Source organism: Scardinius erythrophthalmus (assembly GCF_964197995.2).
Source record: "Scardinius erythrophthalmus genome assembly, chromosome: 23".
NCBI lineage: Eukaryota > Metazoa > Chordata > Actinopteri > Cypriniformes > Leuciscidae > Scardinius > Scardinius erythrophthalmus.
This window is the reverse complement of record NC_138243.1, coordinates 14,956,426-14,974,413: the sequence shown is the minus strand read 5'-3', so window position 1 is coordinate 14,974,413 and position 17,988 is coordinate 14,956,426. Positions and strand designations below refer to the sequence as shown.

Here is a 17,988-nt window from a genome sequence, read left to right as displayed (position 1 = left end):
CCTGCTATAGCATGTACCACACGCAAACCCAACAGAGTAAATAATAAATCTCTGTCCAATCGGAAGGAATCACTGTAGACTGACGGCTAACAAAGGATTATTAACACTGAACCTAACGTGTTTGGTGAACTAACATAGTTACGGAACACGTTACCTGTTTCAGATGCATAAAAGCTTCTCATAAACTACAATTATATCTGAGGAAATAGTACCAAATACACATGATCAACTTTGGCCTAAAATGCTTTGAACAGCAGCTACACTAATTATTCTCCTTTTGCTTCCCTGTTTCTGCCTTGAGAGCCCATCTTGGAGCTACAGATTGGCCGGCTCAAGTTTGGATCCAGCCTTTGCAATGTTTTCAGGTGATGACGACAATTGCAAAGATATCAGATGATGGCAACTTCGGAACGACAGGCAAAACTTTCAAAAATGATCCTAATATTGTAATATCACCCTTATATTGTAATCATTATGAATTGTAATTGCTGTCTTACACTTTCATTGCGTTAGCTTAACCCAATACATGAAGTTAAAGGGGTACTTCAAAAAACTTCAAACTTTCAATAAAACTTGAAGAAAGGCGAGTATTTTTTGGAAACCGGAGCTACTTGTATAGAAAAAAATGAAAAAAAGGCTTGTTGTCTTCCCTTTTGCCATATAGGCAAAAAAAACTTCAACACCCATAATGCACTGGGTATGTTGCAGTCCAAGGCCCCTCCCACCAATCTGCTATGGCCACACGCAGAGTCAAAGACTGCCTTGCTTTATTAGGAAATGCTTCATAATAAAAACGTCTAGTCACAATGGTCACTAGTCACAATCTAGTCGTATTGTTCCCGGGTGCAAGAATTCAAAGAGTAAATGTTTAGCTAACATGAATTATTTCCGGTAAAGGATCCTGTGCGTTGTAGGCAGTGGCAAATATGAATCGTAAATATGAAGAGAACACCGCAACGGAAAATCGGAATAACCTGTGTGTTTGTAGTCAACATTTCAAACTGGATGACCACAAACCCAATGTTTTTGGTGAAATGGAGGTGAAAAGCTGAAAGAAACTGCCATTCTGCCCAACCTTCCAAAACATGTGGTGTACAGGTAAGAAAACCGCTGCCATAGTGTTCCATATAATGCTGTTTAAAGAGTAGACAAAGTACGATACAATTTTGAGTAATAAACTACCCTTACAATAACTGTTTTGTTAATAACCCTCTGTCAATCGGACTGTTCCTGCGCAGGGATACAAAAATGCAGAAGTACAATCTGTAGTTTCCACGAAAGCCCTGGAGCTGCCAAAGGTCAATTGCTGGACTTTTGCTGATAAATAAACGTGAATTTCTCGGCCCACGTAACACGAAGAAAAAGTAAACATTGTTTATTTACATACTACTGGCATTGTAACAATACAAAGTGTGTTGAAAATCACTTTAAAGTCCACATGAAATCAAAATTGACCATATTTACTTTGTTTGCCTAAATTGATCGTTTTGTGGTGAACAATTCATCCATGCAAGTCAATCCACACAAACAATTTTTTTGGCTTCGTAATCTTTAATCAAAATCTGAAAATGCCCCTCCCCTCTGCATTGGAGGACCTTCCCTGATGACGTAGGTTTGAGGACTTGGGTTGGGAAACGCTTAACCACTCCCCTCAAACCGTTAGTCTGTTATGAGCGAACGATGGAGAGGAGGAGCGCTAGAGTAAAACCCTGCCCTCTGTTCAATATTCCTTTTCACTGTGAAATACGTCACAACACTGGAGAAAAGTCGTTTGCAACTTCCGGTTCACGCGGACTTTAAGTAACCACATGTATATTATAGCTGTATATTACTGTCATATGGACCTTTGACACATTAATCTCTAAGTCATAACTAATTGTAACAATGAAACAAGCATTTTCTGTAAAGTTGCTTTGAAACAATAAGTATTGTGAAGAGCGCTATACAAATAAACGTTGTTGCCTTAGCTACCAATATTTGAATTGAATTGAATTAAATTAGAAGTTTGAGATCAGATGTTTGATATAAGATTGTTAAAATCAGAGGTTTGAGATCAGAAGTCTGAAATCAGACTCTTACGGTTAGTCAGGAGATAGATGTTTTAGATCAGACCGTTGAGGTTAGAAGAGCTCAGACTGCTGAAATTGAAATTTGCAGATCAGACTGTTAAAAGCAGAAGTTTCAGATAGTAAATTTGTGTTCAGGCTGCTGAGATCAGACTACTGTGTAATCTGGGAGTTACTTGGCAGCTTGACAGAAACCATTCCTGCCTCAGCAAGTACCTCTTGTCTTTGTCAGAAGTCCTGAAGCAGATACGACACAGGGTAGAACAACTGTACACAGCTAGCTGGAGAGCTCCAAAACGATGGTGGTCCAGAAATGACAGTTTCCTCAGAACCACAGATTCCCATATGAGGTCTTGAAGTGCTTGGATTGGCAAAACTTTAAGATGTTTCCAAAACCAAGTTTCCTTCACTCCCAAACCATAATAACCACCACCACTGCGACTCGCACAGCTGGACCACCGTGGTCCAAACCAGAACTAAGCATAATGTTTCAATCTGCTGCTGAGCTGTAAAAGGTGCACAGTACGCATGAGAAGTTTAAAACAGGATGGTTTGTGTTTACGTTTTGAGAGTGTTATAATTACATATTTGCAATGTTTCTGCTTATATTTAGCACTAGACTATGCACTTCAAGACTTCTTGTAGTAACAATCCTCCAAAGGCTTCAGGAGACGCTTCGTAACTATGTGAGGATAAACAAATCTGGTTGTGCTTTAACAGGCAAACTTGGTCTCCAAAAACACAGCTGACTCAAGTATCCAAGTTGCCCTCACAAACAATTAATTCTGCAATTACACACTTCCTGTTTCTGTGTTTGAACGCTTTTCTAGGTTCATTTCAGTGCACAAGGTTACAAGACACAACTGATCTCATTTAACTGACATCACGGTTTCATTCATTACAGCTCTGCCAAATGACTCGGGTTAAGCTTCTATTTTTGGAAGGATATTTCAGCAGCTCACAGTTGTCTGCCTGTGGTAAAGCTCTGGTGAATGTAGGTCAGTATGTGGAGATAACTATGGCACGTGAGCCATTAAGCCCCCTGCAGGACTGTGCATACAATAGCCTTCCAATGCTTTTTATCCTGGAAACGTTTACAGTAAACTGTGAGTTGTTTCTAAGTAAACAGTAATTTCAAGAGCCATATTCCTTAATGAGTTGACATGCATGACAGGGGATGCCGTTTTGTAAAAACCACCAGTGCATTTTGAAACAACGTTTTTTTCTTATATGATGAAAATTAGCATGCCATTTGGATTGTGATATCATGATGGCATTTATTTCATTGCACGGAACCAGAGAGCCAATGTAAGCGTGTAACTACAGTTGCCGGCGATGATGCGAGGCAATGCATTTGTAATGCTACCACATACACCTATACATGCACACACACTGCTGTCAGAATAATGAATGACTGCTTTAGTGCTAATCAATGCGTGTGTAATACAACCATGACCATACAATACATTTACCTATATGGAACTGCATGTACATACTAATTTGCACCAAACCCCCTCCCCCCCCCCCCCCAAAAAAAAAAAACATGCATGTAGCCCTAACTATTATGAGATGTTTTGAATAATGGTCTTTTCTTTCAAATCTTCAGCTTACCTCCGCTTCTCTCCCCCTTTTCTCCTCCTTTTTATCTCAAAGCAATTCCAAACCTTTCTTCTCCCTTCCTCTCCTACTCGAGTCAATCCTGTTGCCTCTGTTCCCCACTTCTCTCCTCCCTCTTTCCCCTCTCCTTTCCTTTCCTCTCCTCTCTCCGATTCTCAGATTTTCACAGCAGACTCATGCACGTGCACAGCCTGGGGGCGGGGCCACTGCTTGCTGTTCCTGCACTCAGCTGTCAATCATATCATCTTAGCCAATCAGAAGAGGGCAGTCTGTGTCAGTCAAGGGATACCAGCGAATATGAGCCCTGGAGGTGGGAAATTTGTGGAAAAAAAAATCTGGGAGAGAGAGTGTGTCTGCCATGTATGTGTGTGTTTTGGAACAAGGCCAGCACACTATGTGCTATTTTTAAACCCCACTGTAGGGTGGCAAAAGACTCCATTTTCTGAAAGAATCGGGTATGTTTCAAAGCCTTGAAAATATCTATATGCTCAATTAAATCTGTTTTTATTAAAGAAATATGAAATCATGGAATTCATCATGGGATAATTATGGTCTTTGATGGTATTTTGATGTAACTGTCTCTAGACGTAGAGGTAGATGGGCTCACTATAGTTGCTATTGAGTTTTAAATAGACCAAAAGGCTGCACTGATTCTTTACTTACAATTCTGAGCTCAACGTAATACTGATACATATAACATCACCAGGTTGTTGCTATGTGGTTGTAAAAGTGGTTGCTAGGGCAATGTTTGGGCGTTCTAGGGGACTGCATACCAACCCAAATCAAGAGAGCTCACCACAAGCCTCTGTGATATACTATTCCCATGCAACAATAAGGCTTTAGTTTCTTGTTCAATGTAAGTCTATTGCATTAGGTGATAGGAGATGATAGGCACTAATAGATGATGAGTGAGAGGAGCAAAAGGCAGCAAAGGATATGATAGGATAGAACAGGAATAGGATATGAAAGAATATGAAATGCAAAGAATAAGACAGGACAGAACAGGAAAAAAATGAGAACAGCAATATGAATAAGAAGAAATGCAAGGGACTTGATAGGACAGGACAGGATAAAACAGGATAGGATAGGATAGAACAGGAATGATAGGAAAGGATGGGCCAGAACAGGGATAGGGGAGACAGGACAGAACATCAATTGGAATAAGAACAGGAAATGCAAATGATATGATAGGACAGGATAGGAAAGAGTGTGAATAGGATAGGATAGGATAGGATAGGATAGGATAGGATAGGATAGGATAGGATAGGATCGGATAGGATAGGAAAGAGTGTGAATATGATAGGATAGGACTGGATATTAAAGGATAAGAAAGAATAGAATAGGACAGGATAGGATAGGATAGGATAGGATAGGATAGGATAGGATAGGATAGGATAGGATAGGATAGGATAGGATAGGAAAGAGCAGGAATATGGATAGGACAGGGCAGGGTGGACAGGAAAGATTAGAATAGAATAGAATAGAATATGATAGGAGAGGAAATAATAGGAAACAATAGGAATATGAATGGGATAGTATATGATAGGATAGGATAGGATGGGATAGGATAGGATAGGAAAGGAAAGGAATAGTATATGTTATAATATATGACATGATATGATAAGGAATGAAAGAATAGGAATAGGATGGGATGGGAAAGGATGGGATGATATGATCCGATCCGATAGGATAGGACAGAATTCTATAGAAGAACAGGAGAGGTGAATAGATGATATATGAGAATAGATGCTGAGAAAAATATATGATGGATGGATTGGATTGGACATAATAGTTATAGGTGTATATATATATATAGGATATATGATAGTTATAGGACTGGAGTAATAGGATAGTTTGGGATGACATAGTAGAGGAGAGGATAAAAGATGATAGAAGAACAGAGCATTCCTGAAAATATTTGGTTACAGCTGGGTAGACCCACAGCCTCTGACTGAGACTGAGGCAGTGAGGCAGAGGGAGAAAAGAGGAGGGGGTCTTGCCTACGTGACTTTCTGTGCATAGCACCCAAGTACCCCATCTGCCCTGTCCCCATCCTTTTAAATAAGAAGAGAAGACAGTGTTCACGGTGAGTACAAACACTATTTGATGGCCAGACATAGACGGTTCATCACAGAAACACACAGACCATAAGATATAAGACAGATTCCTGTCTGACTGCCCATAGCAACAGCTCCAGAGCTGCACAGTCTCCATTGGGCGAGGGAGCCGGCTGCATGATAAACCAATGTCGGCACGCCAGCCAATCAGACGCTCTGTCTGGCTGAGCTGGATTCCGTGCTCACCATGGTTACAGAACTACACACTTGAGTCAGTCAAACATGGAATTCTGACATCCATGAACCATATGTGACCGCTGACTCCATGCAAAGAGAAAAACCAGAAGATGTCATAAATCAACACTGTTTATGTGTTCATGGTAGTGCAAGGACACACAGAAGACAGACTCATACTGGACAGTGGTGCATGAAATAGCTTATTGGAATTCCACTGATGCTACAGAGCCATAAAAGATTAATCTAGTTTTGAGTAGCAGTGTGGTATCTGTGGTTCTGAATTATTATTCCAACTAGATCTGAAGAAGCTTGCATGTGCTAAAGTTGACGTCACAAAATAGGGAGTTGCATTCTGAGCATGCTGCTATGTGTTTGCTATGGTATTCTGACTGATTTTTAGGGTGTTATGAATCCTTCTGGTCTCAAGACCTTTTACAATGCATTTCTATGGGATTTTTAGCTTGCATTATTAAAACAAAATGAAAATCATAAGCCCAATCACACCTTTCATTAGCATACTACACTATTTAAAGTCATGTCATTCATGTCTATAGCACAAAACAAACTTTATGTGTTATGGGTTTGTTGAGATCCATAAAAGCATCAAATTAAATATATTTAATTGGGTGGGACAATGTAAAAATAATCAATATTACAAAAATAATTTCAATTTCATGCACCTTTTTCTTTAATTATAAGAAATTTGTTACAATCTAACAATTTGTGTCAGGATAAATAAAAAATTTGATAACAACTAGGCTAGATGAAAATCCATAACCTATGAGAACTAGCTCTCTGCTTGGGAACAGCCTTGTCTGAACATGCTACACACATGAAATATGATGCTCGGTGTCATCATCTTTCAACCCTGATGAAGCCATGATGATTATTGGTCAGGAGAGAGTTTAAAGACCCACCTCTTCTCCATGATGATTGGCTCTCCGTGCTGTTCATCTCAGTTCAATCAGGAAGAAGCTCCTCACAAACTGGTACCAATGGCACATTTCTACTGGCTGCAGATGCATCGGCATCACTGATACCATTTTCCATCCCACTGCAGGGATGAAGGAAAAATCCCCGCTGCTTGACAGCTGTGCATGATGATGATCATGATGATGATGGTGATGATGAGAGAGTTGAATTTTAAGTTCACCTTTACTACAATTATTAAAAATTAATTTAAATAAACACAAAAAATAAAAAAGCTTTCTTTTAAACATCAAATTCATTATCATTCAGTGTACATACTTAATTTATCCCCTGTTATTCTATAAACTAGGAAGCAAAGATTCAACCAATGAGAATTTTCGTAATGTTTTGTTTCAGTAAAGGTGACCAGATGTCATGATGTCAGATTGCCTGAACCACAAAATAGTAGATAGATCTCAAAATAAATTTGAGATGTTTAATACAATAGAAAGGCAGTCTACATCAATCAGCAAATAATAAATAAACACTATTAAAATGGGTGTAAATGAGTAGCCTATGTTAAAAGGAGGTCACATGCAAGCGTAGACATTTATATTCAAACAGCGCCATCTAGTGGTGTGTTTTAGAAATACAAAAGAGACGCTCAAGTGACGAACATTAAAAAACAATCTTATGAGTGTGACTCTGGACTGGCTTACTCATTATAATATCTAAAAAAAAAAAAAAAATAACATAACTAACTAGTTCTCATAATAAAGCTATATTTAAATATATTCATCATCTTACCTGCGGAATGACTGGAAACCGATCTTCCGAGTAGGCTACTTCACCAGTACGAGCTACTGGTGAAGTGTTGCGCAGTTTAAATTCATTGAAGAATGCCCCATAGAGTCTTCCTCCACCTGTAACGCCGCCATCTGTACATGTACCCTCCATCAGAGCTTAATTACTGATGAGCCGAGACCGGAGGACTTGTTACTCACAGCTGCCTTACTTTTACTAAGGATGAGCGGTGGTTGAGTCACATAGTGACGTCAGCGCAATTCTCCCACGCGCTGGAGTGTCACTTGGGCTCGTGCAGCACTACATATACGTGTGATGTATAATATCACATCACACGTTTTGTTTAAATACATTTTTTTTAAATGTAGATTAGTTTTAGTTTGCAAAAGCTATCACCACTGCAAGCGCAGTTTTAGTAGCTAATAAATTTATAACAGAAAAATACTACTTTCATTAGATAGTTGATATGTAATTGTTCTCTGGAATTTAGTGTCTTGTTAAGTGTCCATTTAGTTTTGCCTGCCTTGTACATAAAATTCTCGAATTTCTAATTTCGAATTGTCCTCTATATATTGGACAAATATAAGTTAGCAAAAAACAGCCAGAATAGGCTGAAGTTCTAGTTAAGTAAACAGTGTTAAAGTTTTACATGAAATTAATAATGTTTTATATTGTTGTTGAGGTTGCTCAGTAATTCATTCCTGCACTTGTCCTAAAATAGCACATGAATTTGTGAATTATGCACACTTTGTGTTTGTGTTATCCCTACAGTGCAATCCAGTGTAGTGGCCAAAGGCATAGATATTCAACATAGATTCCTCATTAGCAGCTGTTTCTATGGATCGCTATACGTAAGCCGTCCGCCACATTGGATCGGTCTGCAGCCGTAGTTAGACTTTAGCAGATGCTAAACTAACAACAAGATGAATGCGTCAGCTAACATGACAATAAAAAGTTATAGCTCAAAATAGCTCAAAAACCTGTAATAATGAGTTAATACAAAGGCCTATAAAAACACAAAACAACACATTCTCACCTGTGAAAGGTTATCCCATTTCTTTGGGAACTTAAATCCTTGCTGTTTTACAACCAGAAGCTGCGTAATCTTGTGGCATCATTGATTCTTACTGCGAGTGACGACACGATGACCGTTCCAAGATGGCGGGTGCTCCGACGTGCCTAGAGCGGTCGAATGTAGTATCCACGTATATTATGTTCTATGGCCAAAGGGAGCAGAAAAAGTGGGATGCAGACCACCCACTAAGTAACTATGGCAACAAATCAACCTTACATTGGCGGGCAGAGCAGTCAGCAGTGGAGGAAAGCTCACTTGTAAGTGCGAAAGTTAACATATACAATCACTTGTGTGTACTTAAGACATGACAAGTTCTGTTCTCGAAATTTACATTGTAAGCTCACTTTCCCTTATAGTTTATTGAATTGTATAAAAGTCCAGATTACCACTGAATTTAGATAATTTATAGACCATGTCTTCCCATCATGCTGTATAGAAAATGATGTTTCTTCTGAGGTGTAAAATAAAAATATAGGCTAATAAAATAAAATAACATCTGTTATGAAGGAAAATCATGGCAGCACGTAAAATCTGGTAGCCTAAACTGCTAACTATTGTTTTATATTAAATAAAAAACCTTTTTTGATACAGTGAATTTAATGTAAATTAAAGAGATCCAAACTGTAAATAAGTTACAAGAATAAAATCTATGTTTTTCCACATTTTTTTAATAATAATATTCAGTGCCGCATTTATGGGTTCCACAATTAGGCCACCAGAGCAAGGGTAGCTGGTTTAGCTGGTTTTCTTCACTTGTTGAGATGTTGTTGGTAGTGCATGCCGAAGAGAAGTACAAGCGCTTCAGGAAATGAGAAAGAACCTCTCCAAAAGATATGCAAGCTCTTGACCTTCAGAACCAATGAGAGCGATCACACACACACACACACACACACACACACACACACACACACACACACACACACACACACACACACACACACACACACACACACACACACACTTTAATTTGTTGTCAAACATCTATAAAATGGAAGTATTTACACTCAGAGAATTCCTAAATTGAATTTAAATGTCTCAGTAAACATACTATAATATCAGTCACTAGGGGGAGCTACGACTCTATGCTGGTGAGAGTCTGTCGATCAATATTTTCCATTTAATTGCATTAAATTCCCGTTATACAAATAAAATTGCAGATTGAACAAGTTCAGTCTGAGTCTGACCCAGCTGCGGTTGCAAATTGCTTTTTTATTTTTGGTTTATTTACTTCAAAATGTTCAAAAGAGCAAAATGCAGACTCATCAAAATATATATTTTAAGCTGATCAACTTCAGATTAATGTACATTAAAAATATAACAGAAATGGGGGTAAATTGTTTGAAAGCATACTGAGAGGGCAACAGAACACTTCGTTTACGGCCCAGCCCTAAATCACCAATTACCGTCATCAACAGGAAATACACGATCATTATAGTTCACTTAAACCTAGTGTAATGTCATCCATCAATCAGATTTGAAGTCAGTTAAAGGCTGAAAATGTGCCCAGGATACAGTTATATTACTGGACATCATCCATAGCCCTGCATTAATGTTTCATTATGGCGTTGTTACAAATTTATAACTGTGCATGATGTATTTTTAAATGCCTTTATTATAGATTATCTGAGCCACTGTATTATAACAGCTATTTAAAGTTGCATTTTTCATGTATACGCATTTAAAATTTACAGTCTTTCTCTTCCAGGAAAACTGAGGGAAAAAATTGATGACTCATCCTGCACTACATAGATTTTTATCCAATCAGATGCTCTCTAATGAGAATGTCCTGCCCACTAATACCAATGACATTACCAACTAGCAATAAAAATAAAAAATCATGCTTTATGTCTGAAATGTGACTAAAACCTGATATACGTTCTTTTCAAAATTCCTTTTTTTAGCAAGTATGTCACTTTAGAAAGTCTACTGTCGTCAAGCAAATTCAGCCCATATTGTGATGTTTCATATCATATCACAGCTATATAACAGTGATAATATATTTATGGTGCTGCATAGATGCATAGTTTAGAATTTAACTTTTTAATTAATTTTTAATGAACTTCATTGTCACAATTTGTTATTAAAACCATAATATATTACCCTAATTAAAATCTCAGTAAACACACTTAGCCGCTATAAAAATAAACAAGGCTGTCAGAATGAATGGCTGAAAATCTGAGCCCGAGTCGCATGATAGAACATGAAAAAACAGAACACGCTCTATTTCGAAATGTTTGACAGGCGCACCATATGTTTGTTAATTATGAAGCCGTTATGAAAGCACATCAGCTTTGCTTTTTTTCTGCTGCTGGTCATATGGCTCGCATCAGCTTTCTGGACACAGCTGGCTGAGGTCAAACTCTCCCCTTGTTCCACAACATGCTGACAGAAAGTTTCTGAGCCTGAGATGTGAGCCAAACGAGACATCGCACTGACATACGAGGGTCGTGGTTTGAGGGGAATATGTGGCAAGATGTGGCAATACTGTATCACTTGTTTCCAACAGTTTCTGCCGCAGTATTATTGGACAGTGATTGCTGGGTCCACACGTATCTGCACCCACAGAACTTGCAGGATTTGAGTGCCTGTCAGTTATAAAATTCTACACATTCCATGTTTCCCATGTGATTATTACATATTTTAAATGAATTGAATGAATACAGCTTTGATTTACCAATCCAGCTAAGACATTTTACCGTGTTTAAATCCATTCCAAAGATTTTCCCACATGATGGGTCAATGATATGAAAGTCCTTTCAGATCTATTAAGTTATAAAGCATATAGTTTATATTTGACACATGATCTTCTCAAGTTTAAATTATCAACATGATCAACAAACCTGTTGTACATAATCTTTATTTCTACATCTCTGAATTATATTGCTCTCCAATTCTATATTTTTCCTCCACACAATCAAGACTACAGAGCTTTGCTCATAAAACTAAGCATTTAAATATCACATATTAGTAAGACATATGAGCGACAACCGATATTTATATAATATTTATGTAATTAGTCTGCTGTTCTGTTATAAAAAAAGTTATTTAAAATTACTAGCTATCAGAATTCCATTCCCATCTGCACCAAATTGCATATTTTTGCTCAGTTTGGGTCTGTTTTTTCCTCTTTCGAGAATGAGCTTTATATAACATATATCAGTCATAAAAGCCTGGTGTATCAAATATGATACAAAACACATATGCAAACTTTTTTTAAAGAAATATTTTGTCTAAAGGTTCAATGTACTGTTCCATTTCAAAAACCTTTTTCTGACTATTATTTCAAATGTCAGGCTTTAAAACATTAATAAACATGTGCGTCATACAGGATAATAATGACTTTTCAATTTCTGAATTAAAAGTCATTCTGATTTTTTTGAAATGCTATTTCATGCATACTGAGTTCTTTACACTGTTATAGAGTTGGATTCCCATGCTAAACATGGACAAAGTTTAAAAAATTAAGTTGTACGTTTGATGGAGTATTTCTGTGCCAAAAATACTCCTACCGGTTTGTCACACGTTTCGGAAAGTTTTTTTCGAGTATGGGCATGTGTGACGTCAGATGGGGCGGAATTTCCTTATACGGGTCCTATAAGGGTCCGGGTCCTCCCGGAAGGGCGCGCGCGCACCCGTAGACCAGAGCGAGAGAGCGAAAGCAGTACGCCCATCAAAGCGCTGTGCTCGGCTTTAGAGAAGTATTTGCCGGATTTGCAGATCGTCTAATGCTTAAGGATGGAGCAGTCCCAACGATAAAGGTTCACGGTCGTGCGTTGGAACCGCAGGCGTTGAGTTAAACTGCTTCAAATGTCTGTGTGTTGTTAGCTATCGGCGCGTAAGCACATAGTAAACAACATGATCACGTATAGTTAATGTATCTATGGAGCATGCGATGTATGGTGTGTGTGTGTGTGTGTGTTTAAATACATTTGTTTAGCCGGCCACTGTATGTGTCTGTTTGTTTATTGTAAAACCACTCCAAACAACAATACACAAAGAGTGTGAAAATATGTTGAAATAAATGAATTATTTCATAATAAACCTAGGGGCCGTTCACACAAAGCGTGTTTCTTCATTGAAATGCGCTACTATTCCATTGTTTTTCTATGAAAATACTAGTCTGATGTGCAAAACTGTTCCGCTTGCTTCTGCTAAGTCACATACAATAATCCATAAACCAATTCATGTCCTCATAAACCACGAGCAAACACACACAAATGTAAAACTCGCTCACACAAATGTGTTTTTCATTTTAAAAACACTGCGCTCAAGTTAAAATCATTTCTACTTATAAAAAACTCTCGAAACCTTGTGTTTTCCCCCAATTTCACTGCCCATCTCACGTTTTTCTAAGGAAAAACGCGTTCTGTATGTATGCTCGTGATTCTTTAGCTCCGCCCACACGGCACGCCTCCAGCCGCTCGTTTTTTTCCGGAAAGACTCGGTACAGCCTATCTTTCTTTTATAAATATAATAAAACTTAAGACTTTTTGGAGATATGAAGGATGCAATACTACTCTATAGGTACTCAAGATTAACATGAGATTGACTGAGTGTTTCACCCCCCCTTTAAACTTTAAATTAATAGTGATTAAGAAGATCGAAAATATTACTAAATGGTTACATCACTTGTAACATGTTGAAAATGGGATAACACCAACACAAAACAAAGGTTATAGAATTTGAAACTTTAGATTTTTAATCTTCTTTCTCCTTTTCATTATCTTTTATCCTTATCTGTCATTGAGCCAAATGCCTAAAAAGTAAGATTCTGTTTCTGTCTGGGCCTAGTGATCTCTTATAAAGCTGTCTTTATCCGTTAATAACGATGGCCCGACAGCTAGCACAAAGATTGATAATGATGCCTAGCAATTCAACTGACAGATATATAAAAGATTAGATGTCACACTTTGTGCATCACACAGGTCATCGCCAACCTTGAGAGCTGTGTTTTTAAAGTGCACACTCGAGGGAAGCAGAAAGCGATATGTCAACCATCACTCCTCATTAGAGGCCAAATAACCCCAGCATGTCGCACAGCACTATCCCTCGGCCAATTTCTCTGTCCCTCCAAAACCGTATCTCCCTTTTACTGTCTCCGGCTGGCATCTTGCTCAGCAGTTTGAGCGCTAGTTGTCCCTGCGGTTGTAAGCTAAGTTCTTTCTACAAATATCTGAGGTGCTCATTTGTCTGCATTCCACACAGAGAGGAGCCATTTGAATCTGACTGACTGATTTAATCCGTCTTAAATACCGGCCTGATGATTTCAGAGAAGACCTGTTACACACGGGGAATGTCTGATAGATCCCAGCGTATGTGTGTGTGGCCGCTGCCTTTGAAATGCTGTCTTCAAGGAGCCTGACAAATCCGTATTATTGAAAGCTCAGCAAATTTAAACCCCCTCGCAGAAAAGAGGAAGACGAGAGGGACGAGGAGTGTTGTCTGAGACGCTGGTTGTCTTCGAATGATCTCGTAGACAGGCATGCTGAGATGTAGCAAACAAACACTGAGAGGATGGACTCGGAGAGATGAAGAGAGGGGAGGTGGGAGATATACACACAGACAGCACCGGTATTGATTTTCACCTCAGGACTAAAATCTTAGGGAACTCTGGGAAATTTTGGAGTGAGTCAGACTCTTCATATAGGATTCCGTAGAGACAGAAGCTCTCTCTCCCCAACAGCTGCAAGATCCTGTCATGGTCTCGCCGCATTCGGCTGTGTCAGATTAGCACATGTGCTTGTTTCGCGAGGAGAAATATTTTGAGACGTTGATTTGAACATTTTGGTATAATCGCGCTAAAGTGTGCGACGATACAGCCCGGATACTGAACTACGTGACTTATAAGGTTGATTTCTAGTGGCTTGTTATCTGAGATCTTCTTGAGCTGTGCTCTCTTAGAGAGATTTGCTGCTCGCCCTGTTTGCTTAGATATGGCAGCCGAAGCACCTGTTCACCCCACCCTGCCTGAAAGGGAAAAATGACTGTGCTAATCTGTCTAAGTCTATGTGGGGGTTAGGTTTTACCTACATTATAGGGACCAAATTTCACCACATGGATAGTAAAACATGGAGTCAACTACATTGTGGGGACCAGCCAGCTTCAATCGTACTAAATAATGTAGGCCTAAAAATAGAACTATTCTGTGGGGAATGGGTTTATAGAAATATTGAGGTGGAGAGAGGATAATGAGTGATAAAGAGTGTATAATGTAAAACGTAAAAATAAAAAGATTTATCAGTAACTTAATGTTTGCTATGTGGTATCTATGAACTCTGCATGGAATACTTGATTTTTATAGTAAAATATGTAAGCAATAAGGTATAAGAGGCGGCGCTGTAGGCCTATCGTGAATAAGTCACGGCTGAAGGGCGTTGTTATCCTTTCAGACGTGACTTATGTAGTGATACATAGAAACGTTGGGTGGAGCGGTTATAGCCGTGTTTTATCGTGAATTAAACAGCTATTGACTAATCAGAATCAAGGACTGGAACTAACCGTTTTTATAATATGTAATATTAATATCATAATATAAAATGTTATAATAAACAGTGGTGTAAATTATTTGAGCAAATGTAATTAGTTACTCTACTTACGTATCTTTTTGGCTACTTTGTAGTTTTACTGAGTATCAAAGATAGTATCAACTTTTACTCTCTAATTCCATTTTTGAAAAAGTATGTAGTCTTTACTCCAATACATTTGTGATGAGTAAAGCAGTCACATGGCACCTAACTTTTTCTGCAGCAGTTTATTTCTGCTATAAAGAAGCGATATCGCCATCTACAGGGCATTGGAGGAAAGTATCCTGTGCGTTTTGTCCTCGCTCACTGAAAGTTGTCTACAAGGCTATGCGATTGAGATTAGCAGTTGCTGAATCACAGGTTTTTCACATTACAATACATATGAGATGAGGCTGAAACCAGCATGACCAGTGCTATGACTATTTCATTTGACTTAACCCTCAGAGAGTCTTCGGTCACTTCTGACCGAAAAATTTTCTGTTTTGAATTTTAAAAAATCACAGCTTCATCGGAAGGTTATGATACTTGGTGACTTTTATGGCATTAGGTATGTGTATGCAAAAAAAAATTGAGGTCATGATCCGAGCATGCTAAGTGGTCGTAAAAAAAATAGTCACACTCAGTGCCTTCGGTCAAAAATGACCGACCCATAGGAAATGAATGGGAAATTTACAAAAACACAAAAATTCTCTGAATTTTTGTCTGTACAATCTACAAATCGGCCACGATTCTAAAAAAAAGTACACCGCAGTAAAGGGGTGACACTCTACAACATCAAGAGTGCAAAAAATTCACACCCACCCACACACACACACACATACAAACACACTTTTATACACGTACACACCAATAAATTCAGATTACAAAAAAATCTGTTTTGAATTTTAAAAAATCACAGCTTCATCGGAATGTTACGAAACTTGGTGACTTTTCTGGCATTAGGTATGTGAACACAAAAAAAAATTGAGTTCATGATCCGAGCATGCTAAGTGGTCGTAAAAAAAATAGTCACACTCATGGTCTTCGGTCAAAAATGACCCCCATAGGAAATGAATGGGAAATTGACAAAAACACAAAAATTCTCAACAAATCGGCCACGATGCAGAAAAAAAGTGCTCAGCAATGAAGGGGTGAAACTCTAAAACATCAAGAGTGAAAAATATAACATAATTAATAATTATAATTAATATATATATATATAATTAATATAATTATTATTAAATTTTATTAAAATAATAATTAATAAAATGTTATAAACCTTGGCAAAAAGTATTATTTGAGAATTTCTAAAAAAATACATTCCATCCACATCTTAAAAGTAAGTAATTTGGTCCAAAAACAACTAGAATTCACAAACATCTCCATTTAGAGCTATTACAGGCATCTAGTGGTAAACCCATGCAATAACATGATTTATTTGATTTTATGTTTAATAAATTGATTTATTTATTTTATTTATTTTTTTTTTCTGAAAGCCTAGTCTCTATTTTAACCGAAAATACCGTATAGAAAATAAAAATAAAAAATAATAATAAAAATAAAAATAAAACATTATTTTCAATGGCAAAAAATGGACTATAAATATTGCATAAATATTAATAAGTTCAATCAAATTGTCTCAAAATACTAAATTAAAAAGAATAAATATTATAGAACAAAAATAAATTGCATTGGTTTTTACTGGGATGGAGGAAGTTTCATTTTTAGGTGTCCGGTCACTTCTGACCGGGAAGGCACTGAGTGTGACTGCTAAACGAAGACTCTCTGTTAAGTATAAAAAAGTGAGGAAACCGGCTGCCTTAAAATTATTAAAGGGGGGGTGAAATGCTCATTTTCACTCAATCTCCTGTTAATCTTGAGTACCTATAGAGTAGTATTGCATCCTTCATATCTCCAAAAAGTCTTTAGTTTTATTATATCTATAAAAGAAAGATAGGCTGTACCGAGTCTTTCCGGAAAAAAATGAGCGGCTGAAGGCGGGCCGTGTGGGCGGAGCTAAAGCTGTGCTAACGCGCCGAGCTAACAACACACAGAGACATTTGAAACAGTTTTACTCACCGCCCGGTTCCAACGCACGACCGCGAACCTTTATCATTGTGACTGCTCGATCCTTAAGCATTAGACGATCTGCAAATCCGTCGATCTGGGCTTTGTTTATAAAACAAGCATCTTCGAAATGCAGGGAACAAACAAAAACACTTGCACAACTCCGTTGATGCTCTGTAAAAATAAACTCCATCCACTGGTCCCTTAATGCTGTTTTTTTTGGTAATCTGTGCAGGGTTGTCTTGCCCTGGCAACCAAAAACACACTTTGGTGACATTATGCTCTCTCGCTCTGGTCAGTGAATGTCTCTGCTCTGGTCTACGAGTGCGCGCGCGCTCTTCCGTGAGAAGTGCCCTTAGGACCCATATAAGGAAATTCCGCCACATCTGACGTCACACATGCCCATACTCGAAAAAAACTTTCCGAAACTTGTGACAAACCGGAAGGAGTATTTCCTTCAAACGTACAACTTAATTTTTTAAACTTTGTCCATGTTTAGCATGGGAATCCAACTCTTTAACAGTGTAAAAAACTCAGTATGCATGAAATAGCATTTCACCCCCCCTTTAAGTAAATACACTTCATGTCAGAGTTGTGTGAAAAATATCCTGGCTCTTCCAAGCTTTATATTGTCAGTAAATGGAGGATGATAT

The 17,988-nt window shown here is 38.0% G+C and overlaps 1 protein-coding gene across 2 annotated transcripts in view; it reads right to left on the bottom strand.

Moving 5' to 3' along the window:
* kdm6bb (lysine (K)-specific demethylase 6B, b) overlaps positions 1-8,035 on the bottom strand; it is a 31,608-nt gene extending 23,573 nt beyond the window's left edge. Inside the window, exons 1-2 of one of the 2 annotated variants that reach the window (XM_081353534.1) lie at positions 7,694-8,035; positions 6,895-7,068 (exon numbers count right to left, since the gene is read on the bottom strand). The gene's annotated coding sequence lies outside the window, so the exon portion shown is untranslated. Of the gene's footprint in view, positions 1-3,677; positions 3,841-6,894; positions 7,069-7,693 lie in introns of those variants that run through there. The other variant, XM_081353536.1, reaches the window with a different exon arrangement.
* Between the last annotated feature and the right edge of the window lie 9,953 nt (positions 8,036-17,988).